General features: G+C 47.3%; 2 long non-coding RNA genes across 4 annotated transcripts in view; both read right to left on the bottom strand.

Annotated features, from left to right (window-relative positions):
- Positions 1 to 25660, bottom strand: part of LOC110357150 (uncharacterized) — a 69157-nt gene extending 43497 nt beyond the window's left edge. For both annotated transcript variants that reach the window (XR_010473525.1, XR_002410626.2), the window contains exons 1-2: positions 24943 to 25660; positions 21457 to 21556 (exon numbers count right to left, since the gene is read on the bottom strand). This is a non-coding gene — a long non-coding RNA (uncharacterized LOC110357150). The remainder of the gene's footprint in view (positions 1 to 21456; positions 21557 to 24942) is intronic.
- LOC110357146 (uncharacterized) lies at positions 3927 to 17029 on the bottom strand. Of its 2 annotated transcripts, XR_002410621.2 has the most exons (4): positions 16589 to 17029; positions 14490 to 14648; positions 10859 to 11117; positions 3927 to 8997 (listed from the first exon to the last, which is right to left on the bottom strand). It is a non-coding gene; the product is annotated as an uncharacterized LOC110357146 (long non-coding RNA). The 2 variants fall into 2 exon arrangements; XR_002410618.2 differs by having other exon boundaries at positions 3927 to 11117; positions 16589 to 17028.
- Positions 25661 to 26277: the final 617 nt, after the last annotated feature.

Raw genomic sequence — 26277 nt, 5'->3', positions numbered from 1 at the left:
CTTCAGACTGGACCTGGAAGACAGTATCCTCATGTAGGCTGACAGAGCCAGAAGGAGTCAGTCAGTGTGCACATGAACAAGATATCACTGGAGGCTTTGGATGAACATCCCTCCTATCTGGAAGTCCCTGTCTCTCAAGCACTACACATGACCACCAGACACATTGGACATCCCAAATGGAAATCCCTGGCAATAAGAGGTTCCCCATTTCCCATCCAGCTACCAAAGATCCAAGATAAGTGGTGCCACACAGATTCACCAGAAAAAAAACCAACAACCACACCTTATAGAGAATAGTTGCACTGAATTCAGAGGGTCCAAGCCCATGCCCATCACTAGTAGTTTTTGATCTACTCTGTCTTTGGTGTTCATGATACACTTACTGCAGCATTCTCTAAAAGACTCTCTGCAACCTTGTTTCAGAATCAACCATGGTAATTATCAGGAGCAGAAGTCTTTTCCACAATAACATAAATATACTCCAACTGGGAGTGGTGTCGCTTGAGAAAATTCCATGGAGCTTTGCTGAACCAGCAGGATGTTCCTGCAAGATCATTCAAACGCCCTGTTTTTATGGCTCTGCTCATAGTCCAGATGCCACTGAGAGATACAGCTAAACCTGCGCTTTGTCGGCAGACTGAAATTGAAAACGTTTATCAATCTCTGTAGACTAAAAGACATGCTGAATTCTCCTAGAATCATTTTGACCATTAGTGAGTGAAAGTGCAGATAGTTTGCTATTCATCCCACTGGTTCTCTGCAGAGACGCATTCACTCTGACACAGGTGTGGGGAGCTTGTCTAGAGACTCCATCCAGATAAAGCAGTCAAGAGATGCGTTATCTTTGGACTTCTCTTGTTCAATCTAAAATACCAGTATCTGACCAACTACCCTAGCAAAATTTTTAAACCACCTTTACAGAACCAAAGCGATAAGGGTAATAGCAGGTCTGAAGCTTGCAAAACATGAGGACACATAATCACACGGGGAGAGCTCGTTTGAAACATGGCTTGGTGCAGGATCACCAGGACGAGGTGTGGGGTAGCAGACTTGGAGAGGAATGCAAGTTACTGCGAGGAATCTCAGCAGGGTATCCTGGCCAAGGACCATGTCTGTGTCCTCTCCAAGTCACCTGTCTGAGCCGTTATTGCAGAATGCGAGCATCTCTCAGTCTCTGAAGAATTACTCCCCACTGCTGCCAATGAGACATGGCACTCCTCTTATCTCCAGTGTATGAGAGACCAAGTGATTTACCCAGGGACACCTAAAAGGTGATGGCAGAACAAAGACCTGAACCAGAGGTTTTCTGAACTTCCAAAGCATCCTCCCTGCCTGTCAGCCCAGCCACACAACTGCATATTTCTGTCACCTCCATGTTCAACCATTCCTCCACAAATGTATCACACATCTATCTTTCTATCTGCCCCACACACCTGTGCTCTACCCAAATCTGCCCATCTGCTTCCCACAGCCCTTTGGACATCCAGACCTATGCCTTTCCACATGGCCCCATCCATTCTGCACTTAATGAGATCTGCACAAGAAATCTAATTTTTCTGTTATTGGGGTCTTTCATAGCAGTAGGTTTTTCTTCTGTGAATTACTAATTCCTCTAAACTTTATTGTTTTTCTTTTATGGTGTTCAGCCACCCCCTGTGGCTAAATCAGTATAACCCCCCTCAGACTGTGAGCACAGTTATACTGGTATATGTGTACCTAATACCTGTGTAGCTTAATTTCATGCCTACAAGAGAATAAAGTTAAACTGGTAAAAAGCCTATTTATACCAGTGTGAATGCTAGAGGGAAATTTTCTGTGTTTACCCTGCTGCTACAGTTAAAACTTCTTGTATAGATAAAGTCTAAATGGGAATCCTGCCCATCCACTGTTTCTCTCCTTTTCCTTGTGCATCCCTTCTGCCCCCGTGTTTCTGTCAGCCTTTCCTCCTCTAGAAATCCCCCTCACTCACGCTTGTGGGACAACCTCATTTTGGAGACCACATCTGTCACCAAGGGACAGTCCTGTCTCCCTGCGGAGCCCGACACCCAGCTCTGCACTGCCGAGCAGGGGTGAGGGCAGAATGGTGCACACCTATGGGAAGCGATAGGGTTCTTTTTTCTCCCAGCTCTAAAATTCAGCTTTTCCTGCTAGTTTGTTTTAAGACCAGGAATAACCCTGGATTTTGTGAAGTAAGAAGGAAAGAAATTATGTTTCAGCAAAGAGAAGAACAGATTTTTGTAAGATATTTACTAAGTGGGTAAGACCCAGGGAGGCTGAAACTGCAGGAAGACAGAATCCACTCTGGGGAATGTGTAATCCTCTATCTAAAGGCTGGACTCCCGGCTTATTCCCTTCCCGCACTTGGCCCTCTTGGCTATTTAACTTACAAGATTTTTGTGGCAGAGAATATCTGTACAGCTCTAACACAAGTCCTGGAAGGTTTTCACTTGGCTCTTTACAGCTGTCTGAGGGGTAAAAAGGAAACTGTGCTTTAACATCATACGACACAGGTCAGAGATGGAGCAGCTGGACTCAAGGAAAAAAGATTAAAAGGCTCTGCCAAAGTCATCCCATTAGGCACTGGCACAATTGAGGCATCCAACCTGCCACATCCTATGTCCTCTATGTGAAGCAAGAGTGTTAAGGAGAGACAAAAAATAACCTGCTAGAATGACAGAAGTATCCTGTTACCATGCAGAAGACACTGCAGCCTTTAATGGCTCACATTGGATGTGAAACCCATCTAACTCTTTGACTGTCTCCTCATTTTCAAACATACATATAAATCCACCCAAGACATGCTTTAGATCTGGGCTTGCAGGCAGCCGACTAAAACCAGACAAGAAGCTTTCAGGACAAATTCATCACTGGAGTAACTCCATTGACTTCGGGGCAGTTAAATCGCAGAGGGACTTGGCCTGCTGCTTTTAATTGTAGTCACAAACCCAACCGCAGCCTGATGAGCAGAAAATAAGATGTTATTCAGAACCATGCACTCCTCTATCCTGCAGAAGGCAAAAACATGCAGGAACAAGAGCCTTAGCTGGACTGATCCCAAGGCCATATTGTTTGCAGGTCTCGGAATCTGGAGCAGCCCAGATGTCTGTGTTCTGTTTGCACCAGCATCAGGTCTAAAGTACTGCGACATCCAGGATCAGTTCAGCATCAGGTGATTTGCTCATTAATTTCATCTATAAATCATGTTCCTGCTTCTAAACTGGCAAGGACAATAAAACACACAGTAAAACGTATGAAAGACACACAGATACATATGGTGAGGGAAGATGTTTGCAAATATAACCTTCTATATATAAAATAAAGATAATTTTCAAAACTGTGTAAAAGGCACATAACACTCTCCTAGGGAGCGTCATCAAAAGGGGTGCAAACTTCAGGAACTTAGGGACTCTAGTAGAGGTTGGAAAAATGCAGTAATAGGACACCTAAACCATCACTGAAACAGAGTCACTCCTGGGGAGGAATTCAGCATCTTACTTACTAGTGCCACTCAGCAATTAAAGTTACTCTTTAAATCCCCAGAACTTCATGTGTTGGATCCCTAGCACACGCTGAAATCCTTCTCTGTTCAGGAATTATTAAATCCATGACAGGCAAAACAAAAAAGATAATTCATGAATGTTCAGTCCTTCTTTGGAAGGTTAGAGTTAAATATGCAGTTCTCCTACTAGTGTATTTTAATATTTAAATGCAAAAGAAACCAAAACATTATCACTGAAGAAGTTCTAACAACAATAAGAATCAGTATAGCTGTTCTCTCCATATTAGAATTAGCAAAAGCTTTATAGATGTGAAAAACAGAGCTGAACCTGATGAACAAAACAACAAAATTCTTACTATAATTTACAGGAATACACACACACAAACACCTATCTATCTGTGTATCTGTTATACCCAGTACCTGGTATATAAAAATTTTATTGCCAGATTGAATACCAAATAATAAGTTAAGCTGACAGAAACATAAAGATGAGTGTTAGATGGCACCCAAAGGAAGGCAGAATTTGCAATAGGAAATTGCTCGCTACCCCACTGTGTTTCATGGAGAATTTGTAAGGTACATGGGAGTCGCTGGGACATTTTGAAAGCATGGCTATATACATCCTGGGCAGAGAAACTGGGTCCTGATGAGGGAAGTGGCCTTTCTGTTTTCAGGGCACACATTTGAGCTGAACTCCATTGCAAGTGTTGAGTCCATGAACAATTCTTTCACTTTCTAAGAACTCAGCAAAGGGTTTCTAGGTACTTTGAGAAAAGCAAGGGAGAGAAGAGAGACCGACAGGCTGTTCTAGGTGTCGTGCTGTGGTGCTGCATTGTAGCACGAGATTGGGACCAAAGAAAAGCAGTGTAAGGCAAGAACCAACTTCTGATGTGCAGTGAGGCTGCACAAGCCCTCCCCTGTGTAGGTCCAGTGTGGCTTTGTTTGGCAGAGCATCCTTCAGCCCTCCCAGGGCTGCATCAGGCCAGTGGATATGGTGCAGCAGCTGCACTCAGACAGCAGGACAAGAGGAAATACAGGGAATTAACCAAGACCTGGAGATGTGGGGATATAGGGGGAAGAAGCTATGTTAGGAGGCAGTTTGGATAACATGTCCACAGCATTTGAACGGTTTGTCTGACACACTGGAGATGTATGGGGAATTACTGGCCCCACAGTGCACGCAAGGTGCCAGCTGATGGGAGGCTCGCTTCTCCAGGCTGGTCACTCCCCTTCAGGTGTTTCGGAGTGTGTGTCCCTTTGGAGGCACCCCTCCTCACTCAGCAGCCCGGGGCAGCGCTTGCAGTCCCTGCCAGGGGTGCTTCCTTGCTAGCTGGCAGGGGCAGCTGGTGGGCAGAGGCAGCTGCCTTGCTCCTGAGATGCAGTGAATGACAGGCATCACTGCCCCAGACACCAGAGGACACCTTTCCCAGTGTCCCTCATGGCCAGGAGGGGTGGGAAGCTACTGCCCTGTTGTTTTGAGCTGCCAGGCAGTGAGTGGAAACCCTGCAGATAGCAGAATGCAAAAAAACTGCAGGCAAACACAAGCCCTATTTTATGGCTGTAAGAGCCAGAATATAAAAGATTATGGATAAATTATTGATTTGCCTCTCCAGAAAAGCTGGTCCTGAAATCCCTACTTGTGAAGAGAAAGTAGTGTTTTAGACAGCCTCCAAACCCAGGGTAATCTGGTTCTTCTGTGGACAGAAGTGCTCCATCATTTGGAGCATCCAAATTCTGCCTGGAAATAAAGTGATCAGCTGTGTTATCCTGCATGGGTCCCACAAGTTCAGCGTGTAGCCTCATGGTTTTGTTCCAGGGCTTTGATCAGTCCTGTCCATCCCTGCTGGGCTTCCTATGGACTCCTGCCCCAAAGATACCAGCAGTGCAACACATCCAAAGGGAAATACACACCTCTGGATACAAAAAAGGAGCCCAGATATGAAGCCTCTCATGTCAAAACGGGAGGATCAAGTTCCACAAGCCTAATGTTAGTCTGCCCTGGTCAAGATGCTGAAATCAGCCAGGTAACTTGTATTACCTCTCAGTATAAGTTTTGAACCCTGTTACATTGAACTGAAAGCACCCATGGGGAAGCAACAGTGCCTTATTCAAGGGAATGGTGAGAGATACTACAGGGGTCCTTTCATGGGGGGGACAGTGACATGCTTCAAGAGCAATACAAAGCCCAGGCACTCTATGCCTTCAACATAAGCTGCTAAAAATGGGCTTTTCTTTCAGCCCAGAGGACAACAAGAATTAAAAAACAGAAAAACCCAACTCCCTGTGCCTTTGCTGCCACCTCCCTTGCTCTCCTCTGCTTGTGACAGCCAGCTCAGGCTGAAGACACGGTGCCGAGGTGAGTGTGTGTGCAGGCGTATGTGCACGCCTCTTGGTGCAATTCCTCCTTCCTTGCCAAAACATCTCTTGCTGTTTATTTATTTATTTCTCTCTGATAACGGAAGGGATCGTGTTTCCGGAAGAGTGCCAGCAGATGATACGAGCCCAAGACTGATACTGCCAGCAAACCCATGCCAGCCCTTTCTGCCGGAAAAATTTCATTTTTTCCAGAAGGAAGCCATGAGTGTGAAGCAGAATCCAAATCCGATTTCTCGGCATTTTTTGTTATCGCTCAGCAGCCCACCAGGTGGGGCAATGGAGGGAGCTCACTCAGCTGCAACTCAGTGCCTTAATCCAATTTACAGCTTCTCTTGGAGAGATAATTACAGCCCTGAAACCAGTTAACACTGTACAAAGAGGCTCTCGAACCAAAGCCCGATCCCGTCTTTCAAATATTCACCTAGAGTGTCAGGGATGCCTTGGAGAGGGAGGGGGACACTTGAGCTAAGCCACTGTGAATGGAGAAGTATGTACACAACAGCTCTCCCTGGGACACATGTGCCTCACACACTCATGCAGGTTTCCTAAAGCCCCATGGGGAGTGGCAGTGTAGAACTGTCACCCCCTGGTTCTCCAGCTATGGACACACAGGCAGTGGGAGGATGCAAAGCCTTCTCTGGCAAGTATCGCTGGCAGACTGAGGGGGTGAGATGGGTGGGGGGAAGAGAAGGTGGTCAGCCCTTTCCCTGGCCATGGCCACACCAGCTTTCCCATTGAGGTTGCTCCTGCAGCCACCCTAAGGAAGCCAAACCTGTTCAATTTTTACCCAGTGATCAGTAATTGCCCTTGGTTTAATTCAAATGTGCAACCTCACTTTGCAAAGGCACCACTGGCTTACAGCATCTCACCCACTGAGCTGGCTATCCCTGCAGTTGACTCCTTTCTTATGTTTCACAACAGCTGTGCCTGAATTTTGCACCCTCATTTATCCCCCCCACTTGGCTCTCATGCAGCTGGTCAGACTAGAATCTAAGCTGTGGAGCTCCAGGGCTACTCATGGATTTGCAAATGGTGAAAACAAGGAAGCCACAGCTCTCTGGCAGGGCAAAAGGCATGCAGAGGGATCTATGCTCCATGAATATCTAAAAAACACTTGTATTTTTCAGCACCACAGCCCTTCCCCATCACAAGACACAACAGGTCACATCTCTCCCAATACTGTAACAGCATTGCCTTGTGCATCCAGAAAAAAAAAACATCTGAGAAGATGAACAGTGGTAAAGTCTGTGCTGTACATAACTTTAAGATTTCTTGTTGTACTTGCACAGTGATGTGTGGGAAAGGGGACAAGCAGCCAGCATTTACCTGGTGACAGTTGGTAATGGACATACTGGACTCTATACAAATTATAAAGGATGAAGCTTGGGGATCCAGTGGGTTTCCTTAAGCCATGTTAACCAAGCTGTAAACAGTAAATTAATCTCCTCTGGCTTAAAGATCCTGATTTTCATCACTCTGATGTATTCTGGTAGGTTTTCCTTGCAGGTAATTTTCGCTCTGAGTGGCATAGCCTAGAGAAGAACCCAGCTCTTGGGATTTAAGCATTAAAAGGGAACAGAAAAGAAAGAAGCAGCCTCTTGATGGTAAGAATGGCAGCTGGTATAGAAGCAATTCAAAACCAAAACACAGAGTGTAAGTAATCCACTCAGGGGCTGAGGGGAACTTTCTTTCCCTGCCTCATGCAGAACTAAAGGAGTCAGGCTGGCTCCCTGGCAGAACATCCTCTTCCAATGGGCCAGAAAGACCATGGCAAGTCTGCAGCTACAGAGCTTTCCCGAGGGAAAAATAAGCTTCTTGTTGTTCAAACACTCAATCACAAGTGGAGAGTGTACTTGGTTGGGATCCAGGTTGAAGCCCTTACTCTTCCACTCCTTTCCTCTGTGTCCCTGGCCAAGTCTCTCCACTCAGCATCAACACTTGACAGCAGGCACTGTCTCTCTCTGGGTGTGCCTGTGCTGGCAGGTACAGTCAGAGCTGAGCTCTGAAGCATGGCAACATGCAGGAGAGTTCAGAGTTGGCTGGATTCAAGAGGCATGGCTTATTTGTTCATGCGTAGCCCTGGAGGAATGTGCCTAGACACAGGAGCTTGCAGAACTCTCTGCTTGGGCTATTTTGCAGGGCAGACATGCCTCCATATGGGCTTGTATCTGAATGGATGTTATTGCATAAACAATAGATGTTATTTTAATTGAAGCCTCCCAACAATTACCAGGACTCTGTGGGTTGGTCACATAGAAGTCTGTGTTTTCTCTAGCAGGAAAGGAAGTGGCAGAAATCAGATGTCAAGAGCAGAGGCACTCTGTTTGAAAGTCTTTGGTCTCTGAAGCATTTGCAGAAACACCTCTTTCTTATAACAGAAGCCCATTACTAGGCTTCAAAAAACATGTATCTGCTGTGTATTGGATACTCACACACTGGACAAGTTTATGAACTCCCCAGCTACCCTCACCCTGGCCATAGCTGCAATGTAAGGGCCACAAATATATTCTATGAAAGCAGCTGCTTATATTTCCTAGCAGTGTATTAGCATCTAATCCTCTTAGCTTCATCCCCTTTGCATAATATTGTCCAGTAATATCAAACACAGAAGGTCTATCTCAAACCATGATGTTCCTCCTTTGATTCAGGTCTTCTGAATCAATGTTTTAGCCATGACACTTGGTTTTTCCATTGACTGCTCCTGTGGCATTTCTGTCCCGCTAGGAATGTGGCTAAAGGGCAGCTTTCAGTGTGGTTCATCTGAAACATTGCGTACCACTCACAGGGATGCCACCCCTTGTACACGTGATATCTGTTTGTTTTTCATAGCACAGGTCTTTCAGAACCAGTCATCCTCCAAGAGTGTAACAGGGATATCTTACAGTTGATTTGCTTGTATAGATGCTTGCAAATACCTGGAATTTCCTGTATTTAAGAAGTCATCTGCCTCTCTATTGCAGCCACCTCTAATGTGGGACCCAATCATCCCATTAACAGGATATCACATGGTTCCTTGAGAGGCCTGGAGGGAAATTAAGTATATTGGTCTCAGCAGTCAATTGAGTTGAAATCCATGGATTCCTTCACTTGCATCCATTTGGCATCTGGGAGGTGATATTTCACTGGGAGCAGCAGAAAGACACAGGCACACAAAAATCACCATGCTGATCATGCAAGGGCTGGAGACCCACTTGCAGCAAACCAAAGCACTGGACCAATGCTGACCCAAAGGGGAGAGTAAGGCATTAGGCCCTCTACTTCTGACCCCTCTGGAAGCTCCACAGTGGATGGCCATACCCACTGCCCCTATCACAAGACTAATTGCACCCCAAATTAGACAGTATTGGGAAAGTCCAGGAGACTTTAGAGTCCCACATAATACCATGTCTTGTGAAGAACTCAGACCAATGAGACCTTATCCTCTGGAAAAAACTATGTGCTCTTCATCTCAGACTTTTTCCAATACATAGGCAAAATCCATAGCCACTAAAGGAGTGCTAGTATAGTCATTATATTAAATTGAATTACTATGCCTGGGCTTCAGGGTGTTTTCTTGTTGGTTTTGGTGCTTATATTGTTGGCAGGTTCTCTTATCAACAAAGCAGCTAAGGTACAAGAGGGGCTGGACCTCTCTAGGTGGAAGGGTGTGTATCCAGCAGCAACAGATCAGCAAACTTGTTTTAACCATGACCTTTTACAAATAACTGCATCTTTTAAAGAGTTTCTTATGCTAAGCCAAATTCTGAAAGTCTTGATTTATCTCAGAACTACATGATTAGGTCTGGAGTCTTTTTTAAGCTATATGCCTGGATCCATGGAGACATATTTCATAATCAGCACTGAAACCACACTGCCATTAAAAACATGGGAAATACAGAAGAGATTGTTGGAAAACAACATAGGGAAATGAAAACAGTCACCTCTGGTCAACCTGGTGACTTCAAAGGGCACTGAATGGTTCCAATCTGTGACACTCAAAAGCTGTGGTTCACATAGCCTCAAACTGGGTACATAATCCTTTTTTGAAACCTCATCTTTTGTTTCTGTTCTAGCTTTATCTAGGCTCTGAAAGCACCTGCATGCATAGAAGAGAGAAAAGCTAGGCACTCATCTAGAATAAACTGGTGAGCATCCCCTATTCCCAGCAGCCAATTAAGGGTTGGGAGGGAGGGACAGCATGATCTTCTCTCAAGCCTCCTTTGTCTGGTGTAAATGGCATCTTGAAGGATTACAGGAATTTTGCCCCTCTCTCTCACTGTGATCTAAATCAGGAATATTGCACTGAGGATGATGGAACTGAGTAAAACAGAGCAATGCAGCCAGAGCAGCTGCCAAGTGGCCATCAGGTGAGACTTCGTCAAGGGACCCAGGGACCTGGGCTAGGACCCAGCACATCCCTGTGGGCTTCTGACCCTTTCTACCAAGTCCAGGGCTCTTCCCATCTCTCTGGCAGCAGCACAGCTTCCCCCAGGCCTGCTGCTGCCACTGAGCTGTGCGGCTGGAGGGGATGGCACATTGAAGCAATTTTCCAGGCTGTGTGACAATTACTGACACAGATGCTCCTGTGTCAATATGGGCTCTTCTCTCCATTCTGGTTACAGCGATGGGTGTGCCTGGCGGGGACTCCTCTCAGCACAGGCCAGTAGGATTATGGGGTTGGGAAGGGGCCATCTCTGCCTGGGCTTACGAGGGCAGAAGCAGCCTCAGAGGCTGTCCCTACTCCCACACCTCCTCTAGCCTGTTTGTCAGGGTCTCCAGCTGCCTGACACCCCCACACATCGCTCCCTAGCCTCCACTACCCAAATACTGTGGGCTTCCCCCTGCAGCATCACTGCCTTACTGCCTGTTTGGTGGTTAGGTAGTTTTTAAGAGCGTCAGGACAGGCATAAGGAATTACAAACTCCTTCACCCTTTTAACAGCTCTGGGATCCACCCTCCCCTGCCAGTTTTTTGACTGGCAACAAACTCTATGTTTTTGCTCACCAAAACCTGAAAGATAGGGAAAATGCTCAGATCCAGTATTCAAATATTCTCAAACTCCATCCAATGAGAGAAATGTCATCAAGTTGATGTAAGGACCTCATTCAGGTGCTATTAACAGCACAGGTTGCCATCACCCAGCACACATCGTTGTCCTCCTGATTGCCTTGGATGATTCCAAGACCCCAGAGATGTAGCACAACTACTGATCAGGTCTGTATGAACACAAGAGTCTCTCCCCTGGCCGCAGCTTTAGCACCTGCTGGAGAGAAAAGCAGACTTGGGTCATTTGCTGTCCAGAGCTTCCTGACCGTGTGCCTGCAGAGGAGGACCAGAGGGGCTGTGTTCATGCATGATGAGCCTATGCCTCATGGCTACACCTTCACCAGTGTCTGTCCCAAATTTAGACACGGCAGTCAACGCTAAAGGCTGAGCCATGAAGCAAAACTGGGGGGAGATCACATCTGTGACAGACCTTGTTATCCACAGCCCAGCACAGCCCCACCAGAACAGTGCCTGCTAGTGCACACTGTCTAACACCGAGCCTTTCCTTCTGGAGAAGGCCACCACTGCTTTAACTCCAGGATGAAACCACCTCAGGATACATCCTTAGTGCCCTCTGTCCTCTGAGGAGGCCAGCATATGGGCTGCCATTACTTCCAGCACTGCATCAAAGCAAATAGGTCTCCCTCAGCCCCAAACCAGTTTCTTCCTCAGCCCTTCTCTGCCAAAAAAACCCAAAAAACTGCACGGCTCCTTTAAATGTGGTGCATGTTAACAAAAAATTGACAAGCTCCCTCACTCTCAAAAGAGTGAGAAATTTTCATTGATTGATTTCTTCATGGCTTCTTAAACAGATAATTAATTCACCGTGAACCTGTGGACACACCGTCGTGAGTCGTTAATATTGTAAATTCACATATACTTCAATAATCGCCTGACCCCCCCATCACCCCGAAAAACAGATAGCTGTGCAGCGAGGAGGAGGGGAATGGTGGAGAATCGATTTTCGAAGACATGAAGGGATCACCCAGCATAGGGAAGCTATTGATTCTCTTTTATAAGACACTGCTATAATATTTATTCTTTTGTAAACAGAATTAACCCAGCATCATGGGTCATTCCTATCGAACAACTTTCCTCACATGTGCACAGCAATGCTGATTGTATCAGATGAGGTAGAAACATCCAAACTGCACCACACCTCAGCATCTGCTCAGCTCACACTTGCTGGGTCCTACCACAAACCCAGCTGGTGCTGGGCTGGCTGCAGCAGGGCTGGGGCTGTGCAGGCAATAGCAGCCCAAGAAGCAGCTGCGCTTTTCTGACTGAGTGCTGCTGGCACCACGGTGGTCCTGGGATGCCTCATGCTGGGAGGAAATGGATGGTGTAAGGACCCCATCACATTCAATCTCCTTCCTGCCCACCCATGCAGGGGCTGCAGACCAAAAGGTCCATGCATTAGATGCAGACCAAAGGGTCCAATGCAGGGCATCATACACCAGAGCCCCAACTCTTGGCAGCCCATCACATGGGGACAAGGAACAACAGAGCTGCCTGCCACTGAGGCACAAGCTGTTGTTTCTAGGGGAACAAGTGCACTTCACCTGAATAAAAGGTCATCTCAAAAGGAAATTAGGGCCTTGATATCGAAGGCAATAAGCTAACACCAAGGGGAGGATTCTGGATCAAGCATCCCAAGGAAGATCCAACAAGATGAGATTTAGTCTGGGAAGGATTTGTACATCCTGGCTGGAGCAGCTTTCTTTCCTTGTATTTATCTGCACAAACATAACATCTCACTTCTCCATAAGAAACTAGTGCATCCACTGTCACTGAGGTCCCCTGAAGATGTATCTGTGTGGGACACCGAAGTGTGTTTTGTGTAGAAGAAGACACAAAACTCTGCCTCGGTTACAGACTCACCAGGGGTGTGGAGAAGTCTAGAGGATGTGACTATGAAACTCCTGGATGCCCATCAACTACTGAATTGCCCATCAACTACCCAGTCCCATGAAATTCAAAGCAAAGAAAGAAACCGTAAAAAACTATGGGATTCCTTTCTTTTGCCTCCCAAATATGAAATCATGTTTTCCAATAATGTCTTCCCAAGAACTTCTAATTCCAGGACCTGTCTCCTAAAAGCTGCCAACACACCACAATAGATATAATTCATACTTTTAAAAAAAAAAAAAAAAATCACGTCTCAGTCACATTTCATGGGCTAAACATGCATTTAACCACCCAGAGCCCATGGGGTAGGGAGGTGGCATGGGGGTTTTAAGCTGTGAGCATTCTCTCCAGATGAACCCTTACAAAGGTGGTCAAGCTCCCCAGGCCCACAGCCCATGGGACGGTGGCACACCAGGCGGGACATGCTGGCTTTGTCCAGGGCTCGCAGTGCTGAGATGGCCCCATGCCTGTCCCTCCGGCTGAGATCCGGACGTGCCAGGCCACTGGCTCTCCGGCTGGCTTCTCTTTGCCTTCCTCCCATCCTGTCCGGCAGCCAGGGCAAGTGAGAGCGAGCGCTAAGTTGTGTCAAAGAATTAAAAAGCGGCGGAGGGAGAGGCAGAGGGGGGCTGGGCAGCAGCGGAGGGGCAGGCATGGGCAGCGGAAGCCCTAATTAAAAGCAAGGCCGCAGGCAGGCATGGCTCCCATTCAGAGGGCTGACAAAAGGAGGGTCTGTGGAGCAGAACCAGGAGGCAGTGAAAGGAGAGGGCCCCGCGGTGCCCCTCGCCCGCCGGCACAGCGCGGCAGCCCAGTCAGCAGTGCCTGGCTGACCCGGCCTCTCCAGCTGCCTGCGCTCCTGCCACTACCGGACGCCATCCCCTGCAAATTAGCTGAGCCACCGCTTGCAAAGGGAAGCCATGGTGGCCTTTCCCGTTCTCACACCCCTTCCTCCCACCCTTCCCAGCAGCTGCCTCCCTTTGCCCTGGCTGACACAGAGGAGACCTGGCCAACGGCGTGGAAGGAGGAGAGTGGGGAGCACCAGCCCCCCAGGTCACCTCCCAGCTCCCCACTGCCAGACAAGCGTCTTTCCACTCCAGCAGTGCCCCTGAATGTGCTAATTAGCCCCCAAGCCTGGTTCTGGGAACGGCCACACAAGTCATATGACAACCACAAGTAGCCCTAAAGGGAGCATCAATGTGCCCTACTCCTCCCCACATCCTCAGGTGGGGACATAGCGGAGGGAAGCCCAGGATGGGGGGGCGCCAGCCCTGTGGTACACCCCTCTGTAAGGGCACCCAGTGGTGTGGGGGCTCAGGAAGGGGTCCGCCTCCTGCTGCTGGCCCCAGAGGTGCAGCAGAAGGGTGAAGCGGGGCTGCCCAGCCCTGCTGTTTCTGGGGGTCTATGCTGTGAAAGGCTGGGGAAAGAAAACAATAAGAGGCCCAGAGCTTGTTGAAGGGCAGCCTGTACATCACAATTAATTCAGGGATCTTTCCAAAACAAAGGCTCTCTATGGCTTTCAACATGTTTACACAATAGTGCACAGAAAGAGCAGCAAAGTATAATCTCAAGGGCCCCCTCTCCATCTCCTGCCTCTTCACCTTCCCTCCCCACACATTCAGCAAATCTTCAGCATTGTCTCCTTCTCTTCAGACCCTTTCTTCCTCCAAATTCACATTTTTCTCACCTGCCACACACACTTAGCCTTCTAGGGACTTGCCAAAGCTTCACTGTGAGGCATCCACAGCTGCGACACCCCACGCACTCTCATTCAGCGACACTGAGTGCAGGCAAGTTCATGGCTGCTTCAGAAGTCCATCCTAGCTCTGGCCTCTTTCCTCTGGACCTGAAAAGCATGAGACTCAAGCCTTAGCAGAGGTCACCCTATTATATGTCCCAAAGAGGGTTCTGTAAAAAGAAGGGAGAAGACCATGTGCTTTAGGTCAAATAGGAATCCCTAGGTTAAATCAGTGGCTGTATGAGGGCTACATGGTCTTCTCCATCTAAAGAAGAAGACAGCACACCAGCCTTCACTTCCTAGCAAACAGAAGAGAGGTACAGGGAGATACATGAGATCCCAGGGATAGTGGTGGAATTTGTGACAAAGCCATGGTGAGAGGAAGGTCACACACAAAGACCAGGGAAGGTGGTTGGGTCATAAATTCCTCCCCAGTTCTGTCCCACTTGTCTCCCCCATAAACACAAAGGTGATGGCAAACAGTTTCCTCCACCTCATGGTCTCCATCAAGAATCAGCCCAGGCAGAGGACATCTCAGTGCACATCTACACCTCCATATGATACCTTCTCTTTGGGGACCGCACCCTAAGCAGACCCCAAGACTTCATATCCTTGCAGTAAGCACATGCCAGTCTCACTTAACTAATGTGTATCAGTTAAACCAGGCTGATATATCAGCTTTTGCCCCTGTGCCAACACAAAACAAAACATATCACCTGATTTAGCTGACCATGTTATGAAGCCCAAGGATTCACCAGCTCCCAGACCCTCTGTTATGGTGCTTGCAGCCCTCACAGCCGTATGGCGTCCCTCACCAGCTCTCAGAGCACTCCAAAAACCTAACAGGAGTCAAAGCCCTTCACAAGGTCTGACATGCTGGTGCAGAAAAAACAGCATGGTATAGAGGAGTAAACAGCAGGCAGCAAACCAAGGCCATGGATTAACCAATTCATCTTTGATTTTCTTCCCTCCCTCACGTCTTCTCTATCCAGATTCCAAGGGCTTCCAGCTGGGGCCCCTTTCTTACCTGTACCCCCCTGAGCCCCAGAGGCCACCAACACACTCCGGGACTCTGAGAGTGACTGCAAACAGCCAGGAGGCCTCACACAGAAACCCAACAACCCTAGAAAGAATGTAATTGCCCTCAAAGCTTGCAGTGCTGCTGTGAGAGACTGCCTTCAGTATGAACAGCCTTTCCAGCATCACCCGCCTCACCCAGGTGCACAACATCTTTTGCAAAGGCCCAAGGGACTGAAACAGCTCTGCAAGGACTTAAGAGAAGGGAAATTGCTATCAGAGACTCCTGTTGACTCCACAGCCCACCAAGGAGGCTGCTGGCTTCTACAGGCCGTCCCCCATCTGTTGGAATAGCAGGAAGTTTTATGTTAGCAATAAAAAATAAAAAATGCTGGAGTCCAACTGGTGACTGAAGTCTGGTACCAGGCTCTGCTGCAGAGACATCACAGCTGCTTATAGTGTCTACTCTGAAATAGGTGCTCATTAAACATTTGCCTTGGGTTTATTTTCCCTGTTTGCTAAAATCAAACATTCACAACAAAAAACTATAAGGGAAGGCTGCAAATCAAAAGTTTCATTTCATGAAAACAAGTACTACCAGCCATCTGATTCTGGGTTCTTCTTTCTTTGCCCTCTGTTTTTAGCCTTTAGTGGTTACTTTGAAAAGCTCACAGTCACATGCACTAGAAATGATTTTTATTTTCTAATTGAGAAACCTGAGACTTTCAACTGAGAGATTGGGCTTTTTCAGAAGGCCCCAAACAGCTGATATGTTCTTTAGAGCTGGCAAAAAGGGTTTCATGTCACAGAATTACTTCATGATGCAGAAAGGACTGTTTTCTAAGCCGAATATTTTTGGCAGAGTTCCTGCCTTTTTGCTCAACTGCTGAGATGTTTTCAATAACTGCAAATACCTTCCATACATGACCCATGAATACCAGCAGATCAAGGCTGAGAAGCTGGTCAACAAACTGGTCTCCCCAAACACAGGACACACACCAATACCAGGTTGCTAGTAGAAAAGCTCTTACCTGCAGGACCAAAACAGTAGAGCTGTAGACAGAATTCAGAAATCCCAACATGCAAATGTCAACAACACATCAGACCTCCAAGAGCAGTGGGAAGCCTACTACTAACAAGCTATACAGAGCTCTCAGCTTTACATTATATAGCCCAAGAGCACCTGAGCTTTTTCCTCATTAAATTTCATTCAGCTGCACCTGAAGCCATTTGCAAAGTTTACTTAGCAGGTTCCCCACCCTACCCTGGAGCCTGGGAAGTTCTTGCAAGCTCACATGCTGCCAGACTAAGGGCTGAGCCTCCACATCTCCTACTGCCACCATCTCAGGAAGCTAGTGCTGCCCAGGCACTGCTGCTTTCCTTACACACCATGCTGGAGCACTGCTGTGCAGCATCTATGGGAGCATATCACCTGCCCTTGCACTTCAGGATCCAGCTCTCCTCAGGCCCACCCTTCTCCATACCAAGCCCATCTCTTCCAGCTCTCTGAGCACCTGGGGGAAGGCAGCCTCTGTGCTGGGAGGCACTGACACGGATCGATCCACAAGCTGCCCCCATGTTCTCCGCTTCTGATTGCTACATTTTTTGTGACAAATTGATAAACTGCATCTCCGCTCAGTTAAAGATTTGATCTTGCTCTCTTAATCCACTATCAATAAGATATTAATCGTGTACCCGACCCGTTCTGTTCCCCGCCTGCCTGCAAATCCAATAATCATTTCAGAATTCACAGCTGAGTGGGGCACTCCCTTCAAATAATTAATTTTGGGGGAGTCTCATTTATTTTCTCTGTAACCCTCTGCCCCTCCCCTGTCTGCCTGTCTGTCCCCTCCTCTCCCCCACCATCTACCCATCTGAAGCTCCTACTCAGCAGAGACAGGAGGTGGGAGCACAACTTTGGGAGCTGGAGAGATACCGCTGAACTCCCTTCCCTTTGCTGCTCCACACAACTGATTAAATGCCCCTTAACTGGCGCCTAGGTTTCTTTAAAGGTGGAGGCCAAATTCACCCTGAATTTAATGCCCTGTGCCTGCAGCCTGCTGCCCTGCAGGGCAGAGGGCCACGTCCTCGTCTGTGTGGAAAGATGGTGGATCTGGGAGCTGCAGCTCCAGCTGCAAACTGTGTTCAGCAGACAGAGCCTTGCCAGTGGGACAAAGGCTTGAACCTCCACCCCCTGGGGGTTCAGCCTCCACATGTCCCTGTAAGGAAGTCAAAGGAGACCTCCCTCCCTCTCAGGTCATGCCAATGTATCCACCCCACAGACCGGAGGCAGAGCTCCCCTGGCATCACCCTTGCACTGTGAGTGTTGGTACCCATGCAAGAAACCGTTGGTGCTTGCTCACCAATCCCACAGTGACAGAAGGAAAGACAGTCGCTAAAATCGGATAATCATCAGTACTGCATAGCCTCTTTGCCATCTCCTCAGGCTTAGTTCTGCCAGTGGCTCCAGGTTTACAGCCCTGGGCAGCCAGGGCAGGGTTTGTCCATGCCCAGAGCCATGTGTCTCAGGGAAGCCTAGATAAAGGGCAGTTGGGCAGGAAGTCTCTGTGTGGGCCATGAGGATGGTGACAACTGATGACAACAGAGACTTATCCTCGTATGCCCTTGACATCTTTTCTTAATATACCACACTGCAATTTGCGCACTTCTTGATTTGGACTTCAGAGGTTTTACCTTCTCCTTATGGTCCAGAAGAGAACTAGGCTTCTTGGACAGCTGTGCTCTCAGGTGAGATCTCATTAGAATCATTTGGTTGGGAAAGACCTTTAAGATCATTGGCTCCAACCATTAACCCAATACTGCGAAGTCCACCTCTAAACCATATCCCTAAGAACCTCATCTATATGTCTCTTAAATACCTCCAGGGATGGTGACTGAACCACTTCCCTGGGCAGCCTTGAACCATTCCGTCCCCATCCAGCCTCTTCTGGCATTGCATCTCAACAGCCAGCACATTTCTGGTGGTTCTTGTAGGCAAATTAGTCTATGCAATCATTTCTAGCCACAACGTTCACGTGAAGGCCAACTACACAAATTAATTTATGCCTCTAACTTGCTACCAAAAGTGCTGGAGACCAAGCACAGAGCCCGTGAGGAGGTAAAAGGCTGCAGAAAGCACCACAGAACATGCAAAGTCCTTCATTGTCCATGTAATAAATATTAGGGGAAAAGTCCAAATTAAGATTGTCCCTCGCTGTCAAAGGACTCCCTCCTGATATGCTTCTTTTTCTTCATCCTCTTTGTCATCCTTCCCCTTTACCTCAAAACCCACAGGAGACAGAAGCGCTATGACCAGAGACAGGAAGGGCTGGGAGAGCAGAGCTGTCGCCAGCAATAGCTGCTGTTGGCATCAGCAGGAAGGCGAGAGGAAAGAGCATCTCTGCTCCTGTGCAGGGACAAGAACAGGGCCCTGACAAGCTCTTTAAGCTCCCCAGGCTCCAGAAAATGCTGCGCAAAGTGTTTTAGCAACAAAAGTCTTGAGAAGAACAAACACTCTAATCCCTTAATGAGCCGGCTGATCCCCCATTTTGGCTCTGGCTTCTCTAAAGAGCCACACGCTCCCCTCCTCCCCAGCCGCTGGCCCCCCCCAGAGCAACCCACCGCGGCCGCCTCAGAACCAATTCAAGGTGCTCTTTGGGCTCCAATCCAATTACCCTGCGTCCTGCTGAGCGGCCCCACAGACCGACGGCTCTTTCAGGGCTGAGTCTTATGGCCTGTTAATCCTCCCCTCATTAAGAAACCTTGTTCCTCCCTCCTCAGAGATGAAAAAAAAAAAAATCCAACACAAAAAAACCTCAGCCCCACACTGGGAAAACTTTGTGCAAGACAGCCCGAAAGCAGAGCATGAAAACGAAAGCTGTCCTGCAAGCTGTGGGCTCTCCCTGCTTTCAGGGGTCACCTCTGTGTAACTTGGGGGTGTCCCTGTCTCCTTCTGCCTCGAGACCTGGCTCACATATGAAGAAGACAGGCAGGCAGCCGGCCCTCGCACTGTTCTTGCACTGTGGCTTTATTGGCTTCTCTTTAATGGGCCTGTCATTAAGCCAGGAGGAAGCCGGGTGGGAGGGTTCCCATAAAACTAAGGCCTCACAGCTAATGAACGCAGCACCCAGGGGAAAGGAGAGAGGAGCAGCAGTTGTAGTTGGTCACGCAGGGCTGAGCTGGCCTTCGACAGCCTCACAAGGACGGGGACCCTCCTTGCTGGGAGAGGAAATGTCAGAGCAGCCTCCTCTGCCATCCACCCCTCTGGTTGCACACACACAGGAGGGACTGAGGTCTCCAGCCCACAGGGTGGCCATTCCCACACCCAGGAACTCTCCTCAACACTTAGCTGGAGGGATGAACTCAGCATCAGTTAGCTGCAACCACCTCCTAACAAATGTACAATGCTGCCTCCCTTGGGGTGATTTTGCTCCTCTTTGCTTTCTCCTGTCCTGAATATGCAGTTGCAAACCCCAGTATTTTCCCTCCAGGTGCACACGTTATCTAAAGTCTGATCAGCTCAGATTCAAATCCACTAGTCTTGCTCTAGCTACTGCTACCAGTGCCAGTACCCATTAGTCCACCAACAGAATGTAATGAAGAGCAAGACTGCTCCTCTTATGAAGGAAGATCTGCATATATGCAAGCCAGTCCCTCCCTGCAGCAGGTATCTGCGACTTACAGGGCAATAAGGAAATATGGTAATACTTCACAGTCAGGATTTTCCAAAACAAACAGTAATTCTGATCGTCGCTGTCTGGTAAACTGGATTTACAACCCCACCAACACATCAGAGAGCAGAATTTCAGTCTCAGGTCCCAAGATGTTAAAAAACATTGCAAAAGATGGAGACAAACCTGGAAGTTCGGGTGGAAGATAATAACAAGAACAAGGTTAGGTAGGACAGTAGGATAACAGGAGAGACTTCTCTCTAAAGATAAGCAGACAAAAATCAATCAGAATAAAACTAAGGTTGAAACTTCTTGTCAGCAAAACTCACTAGGAATCCTCACTATCTAAAGCTTTTGAAGATTGCATTGGGGAGAAAAGGCTACAGGGAATATTTTGGTTCCAGAAAAGCCTGCATGGATGTTTTGGTACAATAGGTAACACAGGGCCTGGGGAATTAGAGTTTTTGTTCTTGATCCTGATATCAGTTTACAGTAAAGCCTTACCACAGACCAAATTCAACACATGCTCAGATGTTGCTCCCATCCTTCCTACCATCTACATACAGAAGTCTCTTGCAAATTTAGCCTAGCTAGTCAGACTCCTGCTTAGAGATAATCTAAGCATCATGACTTCTTGGCCCAGGAGAATGATAATAATTCCCCCAAGTCTTCTCAGAATTGAGGCAGGCTCACAATTCACTTGAATGCAACTGCAGAGTTGGTCAGCTTCTCCCCCGAGTTGCAAGAGTTCCTGGCAGTTGTAACAACATGTACAAAAAGGAGCCACAAGAATGAAGCAACTCATTTTTGTGGGACAAATGGCTCATCACAGCTTGGGCTAACCCATGCACTGGTGAGTCAGGCTCTGCTCTGGCTGTGCACTATTAGGAAAATTTGTAACGCCACACCTGTGATGCTCTGATGACATAGGGCTCAGCATTACATGTGGCTGAGAAGGATTTCTGTGATAACAAGAGGCATGATTAGGTCTTCCTAGAATTTTGTCATAGCAAGAAATTGGAGGATTGACTTACTGAACATTTTCACAGTCATTATCTGAATTTTTTTCAGACAGTCAGGGGGAGCAAACAAATGAAGCCAGAAATGATATTTTTCAGTGGGGTTTTGTTTTAAGTTAGGGAGAAGAAAAGAAAATAAAAGAAAAGAAAAAAAGTTTCTTGAATTTCTGACAACTACTTCTTTCCCTCCCCAGCAGAAAAATTCCTTACCAGTCTGTCATGGGTCCCAGGGAGGTGAACTGCATGATCTAATTGGGCATTATCTCAGTCTTCTCCAATTTCTCTCTTGTCACACAGTCTGCTTTTTGACCTATGCCAAGAGAAACAACGTTGGCATGCATCCTTTTTGGCTTTGACAGAGCCTGTTTCTGCTCAGCTCTCTTCCACAAATTCTTTCTAGTTATGCCATCTCATCCGTTCACTTCGCACTTGCACATTTAACACCATAATTACAACACACAAGATTAGAAATCAGACTCACCTTTTCCCACCTAGTGCTGTTTGTTTCTTGTTCTTTGTACTCCCTTCAGTAGGACCACTGAAACTCAGCTACTCTGGTTCACATTTTGTTAATGATCAGGTTCATTTTTTATCCTTTCCTATTGAGTCCAACCTTCTGCAGAGAACTATTTTGCTCAAGAACTTGGTCTCTTTCTCTGCTCATCAGTTGTCTGTCATCAGCTGATAATTCCTCCTCACTCGGTGTTTGAAATTATTTTCTAAATCATTTCTGTGAATTATTCAAACTATCTTGGTCAGCTTTGACTGGATGGGTGGTCACGCACTTCATTTCTTTCCCTGTGGGTTTTCACTCACTTTTGAAGTCAGGTTTTGGGTAAAAATCTTGGAATTTTTAGAACAAAATGATTTTCCATTAGCTCCCACTAAATTGTACTTAAAAGTGCCTTATTTCACAAATAGTCTGGCTAGTAAACCTGTCTGCTAGAACACCATCAGAAAACACACATCCAAAAGAAAAATCCCAAGGAAATCTGGTTTTGTTGGATAGTACATTAACAGAAAATGCTTTCTGTGTGATGACTAAAATTGTAGGCTCAGTTCAGCAATGCTGCTGCAAACACAGAGCTGATCCTTTGACACCACACAGTATGCTGAGAGTCCTGGACTTGATCCAGCAAAATATTTAAGCACATGAATAGCCTAAGAAATGAAGGGCATGGTCAAATATCTAGCTAGATCAGGGCCAAAACATTTGGCATCTCGCAGGATTGCTCCATAAAAAATACTTTTCACTCTTTTAAAAAAGGTCTATTTTTCATCAAAAAATAGATTAGGAATTACTGGCTTTCTACTCAGATGCAAATGAACATGGTTATGTAACTTAATATCACACCCTTTACCCTTCTCTTTGCAGGCAGTTATTTGGAGGAAAGGTTCTTATATGTTGTCACTCAGTTACACCACGAAGCTTATTTCTTGCTGAGATTTCAACCTGGGAAGCCCCACACAGTTGTGATCAGTCTCAGCAGGTCCCAGTAAGGAATGAAGGTGGTCTGAAGGACACAAATACGCAAAGACTCATAATTTACAAGGAGTATATTCCAAAACAGTGTTTGTAGCTGGACATGAAGCAGCTGGCCCAGATGCGGAGGTCAGATACACATGTATAAGCCAGACTTGCGCTCTCTCTTTGTCGAGCAATTACTTGCACTGTGGTTGGCACAGAATACTGTGAGATAGAGATCAGAGCCCTCTGTGCTAGCTACCAGAGTGAACGCAGAGTTACTGTCCCATAGACAGTCTATCACAATAATCATGGCAAAGACTGGGAGGGAAAACTGAGCCTTTCCAATGGGCAGAGCAAAGAGTTTTCTTGTCTTTCTGCCCAGAAACAGTTACTAGGGCTAGCGGTGGAGGAGATGTTGGCAAGATCTATTCCTTTCTGCATAAAATACCACCTCATGGGTTTAATGGATCAGACATATGGCCCACTGAATTCTCCTCTGCCCACTGACACCTTCACCAGTCTATCCCATTGTCCAGCCACTGGGGACACTGCATGCCCATGGGGGCAGTGAGGTACACCAGTATCTCCCAGAAGGGACAGGTCAAGAGGAAGTTAAGTTGGATGGCATTTTACTGAATTCTCCCTCTCAAGGCCATAAATAGCTCTTTCCTCTGTGACCCTCGGCCTCCCGTAGCCCTTCCCACTTCCACCCCCACCCCAGAACAGGCTGCTCCTTGCCCTCTGCAGATCATTGTCTCCCTGCTAATTGCCGTGTCTAGGAGAAACAGGTCAGCAGCTTCAGGTGAGAGCCAGAGAGAGCTGTTAATAAGTAAATGATAAAAAAAAAAGAAGTTACAGAATGAACTTGTTTCTTGCAAGGACTTGCCTTAAAATTTGGCAGCCACAAGTGTCCTGTTGCAAAATGGCTCAAGCTCTTTTCCTCTCCTTGACTGAAAATCATGGCAGTAACATCAAGCTCAAAGAGGGGACCCCAGCTCCAAAAAGTGAGCATGTGTGTTTTCATGTGTGTGGGCCTTGCCAGCTCAGAGTGGCAGCTGCACTGTATGGCTGTGTCTGTGTCACTAAATAAAACTAAGCCTGCAAACAACATGCCCCCAGCTCATCCATGATGTTTAATTAACTACAGGTTCTCTGGCTGGGAAATGATCAGGTCTCTCAGGCCATTCCTGGGCATGGCATGTGCCACCAACCAGCCCCACCCGACAGTAAGGACAAAACCTCCCGTGCCACGCTAGCGGGCCTTGCACTCATTGCATGCCACACCTCAGGCCCCCATTGTGCTCTGGAGAGGCTGGTTCCTGAGATGTAGTGGGGAGGTGCAGCACTTTGCCGTGATGGCCTTTCTCAGCATGAGGCCAATGCCATGCAGGAGCCATGGTGCTGCAGAACCAGCAGTCACAGCGATCCATTGCTGCCTCTAAGTGTTGCAGAACACACTGAGCACACAGGAAAACTCTCAAAACCAAATGCAACAAGAAAGTGATCTGCTCCCCAGCCAGCAGCTCCATTCCACAGGAGACATTGCAGGAAGAAACCTCTGACATTAAGACACCTCAGAGCAGACTTGTTCCCAGCCCCAGAATCGAGCATCGGCCAAAAGGCCCATATTGCCCCTGAAGACACCACCCTGGACTCTCTGCCATCTGTCTCACAGGAGATGCTGTGGCTTCTGTCCCTCTCTGGGGCACAGTCACTCCTCTTGCTGCCCCTTTCCAGGAGAAGGTGCTGCAGGGTGGTGTCCAGACTCCTCCACTCCCTGCTTTTGTGAGCCTAACCCTGTGGGGTCTTGTATTCCTTTGAAACCCAAGTTGTGTTGATGGATATATTTGCTGGGTGCCTCCCGTCTCTCCTAGGCTCAGGCAGTCCTGTCTGGAGGTTCTGTGAGGGAGAGGGGTCTGGAGTTTAAGAGCGTTATTGTTACCGGAGGAAGGAATTTTCGGTCCTATAAATCAGAGGCAGGCAGCAGTAGGGCCAGCATACTTGGGCTGTGTGAACAAACTTCATTTCCTGGGAGACTGGCCTTCAATCACCCTCTGTCATACTCCACTGATCAGAGGTGGACATGAGAGGAGTTCATTAAGGTGGAAGAAAAATAATATAATAGGTCCTCCCCATGCATGCACTATTCCCGACCCCTGGGGGTGGCAAGACACCCCTTCCTTGCGCTGAGATCCAAAACACACACGCACACACACAGAGTCACTCACCCTGAATATGCTGGTATTCCTCTGCCTGAGCAAATTTCCTTCTAAAAATGGACACCTCGAACATAGCCCGAGGCTTTTTCTGGCTACTTTTCAGATGAACTCAGTTCCACTGTCTGTTGACTCGCTTTGTAATTCTTGGCTGCACTCTGCCGGAGAAGAATCAGGCCCAGCACTTGGTGCAAAAGGAATCGACAACTTTCCCGAGCAAAACAGAAAGCCCAAAGCTCTCCTTGTTGATTTTGTTTCCTGGCTTTCTGAATGGATCTTTTTTATATTTTTTAGGGGGATAATCTCTACTGGTTTTCTTTGCCATCCTTCAGCATTACTGATTTTGAAAATGATTGGAATTAGGAAAAGGGGCAAGAATGAAAAGTAGGTGAAAATTAAGAAATTCAACTCAGTGAATAGAAAGAGAAAATATTTTGAGTAAGGGATATGAAAAAAAAAAAATCCAAAGGGGGCAATTGTTTACAAAAAGCCTTGTGTTTTCAAGAACAGATTGTGAGTTGACTTGCTATAGGGAAACACAGAAAAGAGTTCTAATGCTACCCAAGAGACTGAGCTGGTGTCTGCTGTGGAGTGGTGCAGTGGTGATACCAAGTGGAATAAAAGCTCTTCAGACTTCTGATCTCAGTTGAGCTGATGGCATCTATTTATATGCTTTTCACAGAAAGCAGAAATTAAAGACACAAACAATTGTTCTGATCACTTAGAAAACACTTTTCTTAGGAATTCTTAAAATATACAAATACAAACCAGAGTGTCTGGGCCCACAGGACTCAGACAACTGACACAAGACAAATTACATTATTTTTGAGGTGCTGCCTGAGCCCAACTTGAGGCTGGTGGACAGCTGGTGCTCTCCTCCTCCTGCGTGGTAAATAGAGGCACCTATGAGTTAGTGAGCTCCTTGCAGGCAGTTTGAACTGATGCCTGGTTGTGCCACTGGACTCAGCCCTTGGAGAGATATGTGGTTCTGACCAGGCAGACAAGGGAGCACAGGCACAGACATACCCATTGGCTTGACTTTCCATCTGTGATGTCTAGAAGCACCAAATCCACCCAAGAGGAAACAAGAGAAGGATTTTGCCTGAACTGATCCTGAGAACAGACAGCTCTGGAACCTGGAGAGTGCACCGTGGAGTGGGAGCCTCTACTCACAACCCTGACTTCACATGGCAGCACCTCCCTTTCCTCACCTTCGCACAGTTCTGCTGTTGATGGTTGTGCACATCCCAGCAGAGGTGGCTGGCTGCTGCAGAAGCATTCCTACAGTTTCTGTTGGCAAGGGAAAGCCCAGAGACCCACATCTTTTGGGAAAAAAAACCCCGAAAG

This window comes from Columba livia, chromosome 6 (genome assembly GCF_036013475.1).
Source record: "Columba livia isolate bColLiv1 breed racing homer chromosome 6, bColLiv1.pat.W.v2, whole genome shotgun sequence".
In the NCBI taxonomy this organism is placed as follows: Eukaryota; Metazoa; Chordata; class Aves; order Columbiformes; family Columbidae; genus Columba; species Columba livia.
This window is presented reverse-complemented; position numbering and strand designations above follow the sequence as displayed.